Source organism: Acyrthosiphon pisum, chromosome A2 (genome assembly GCF_005508785.2).
Source record: "Acyrthosiphon pisum isolate AL4f chromosome A2, pea_aphid_22Mar2018_4r6ur, whole genome shotgun sequence".
In the NCBI taxonomy this organism is placed as follows: domain Eukaryota; kingdom Metazoa; phylum Arthropoda; class Insecta; order Hemiptera; family Aphididae; genus Acyrthosiphon; species Acyrthosiphon pisum.
Genome location: NC_042495.1, coordinates 108,354,547 through 108,356,066, shown reverse-complemented (window position 1 = coordinate 108,356,066; position 1,520 = coordinate 108,354,547).

Genomic DNA, 1,520 nt, shown 5'->3' with positions numbered 1-1,520 from the left:
TATGGTGTATAGGAAATGCTAATATAAACATTCAGTAAAATTTTCATGTATCTGCAGTTATTCGTTTTTGAATTACAAAAAAATAAGGAAATCGCTACATGAGAAATCGAGTGAATATCCAGTGTTGTAAAAATTTGAATTTCAAACGATCATAAAAATTTAATTTGACTTTCTTATAGATATTTTTTGTTTGATAAAGGTAGATAATCTTATAAGGAATCTTGTATTACATTTTCATATCTTAGATTTAAAAAGAAAAATTTTTATGAATTTCTAACTCGAAATAATTTGCAAATTTTCGTGATTTTTCCATATTTTGTCATTTTTTGAACTTTAAATGCTTATAAAAAAAACTGTGACTAACGATTTTTAATATTTTTCATCTGCTTTTGAAACAATATACTAGGAGCCTTCTATTAAATTTTCAAGCTTTTTTATCCAACAAATAAAATTTTATTGATATTTTTAGAAAAAAAACTAAAAAAAAATGGAAAATGAAAATGTCCGTAAAGAGCTCAAAATACATCAAAATATTTTGAAAATGTTATGGTGTATAGAAGATGCTAAGATAAACATTCAGTCAAAATTTCATGTATCTACGGTCATTTGTTTTAGAGTTACACCAACAACCAAATTCAATTTTGTGAAAAATCGATTTTGCGTAAAAATTCCAGTTTTTCCTTAATTTTTCTTTTGTTTTTCCCTGCGCTTTTGAAAACCACTGGGAAATTTAAATTTTGACCTCCCCAATGCACCAACGATATTCACTTTCTGATCGAACAAGATACTGAAGTTGAAAATCGTAGCATTATTTCGACTACTTATCGTGTACACAGACACAAAAAAAATAAAAAAATAAATTAAAAATTAAAAAATTAAAAAACACACATCATTGTAAAATCAATACATTCATCGTTCCACTCAGAATCTAAAAAGTTTACTGGAAAGTAACATACATTTTTATGAGCGTTTAAATTTAAAATGTGTACAACATTGAATTTTCAATTTTTGTCAGTAAATTAACGAATTCTCATCTATAAAAAAATAAAAAATAATAATAAAATAAAAAAAAAAGGTAGGTAAGTGGATGTCGCTCTGCTGTACAATAGATTACAAGTGGGTCACTGTATAATGGATGGTATTAAATTTGAATTCAATGATATAATATCATTGTATAAGAAAAACGATTCTGAACGGAGACAGTATGTCAGTCTAGGTATAAGATATAATATTATATAGTCTATGGTAGGTATTAAAAAAAAAAATTACCTATAATAAATTCCAAATTAATCATATCACAATATCTATTAGGTATTAGGTAGGTACTTATAACACGTTATACATCAACAACAAACCGTGATACTATCATACTTTAGAAGTTTCAAGTATACCCGCGAATAATATTCTACAATCACAACAAAATAACTAAAATAGTTATTCTAGGTTTTTAATATGTAATTTGGTCCAAATTTGAACTTAAAATGACTAAAATACTGTGTAAATGTATTTTTTAGATTTTT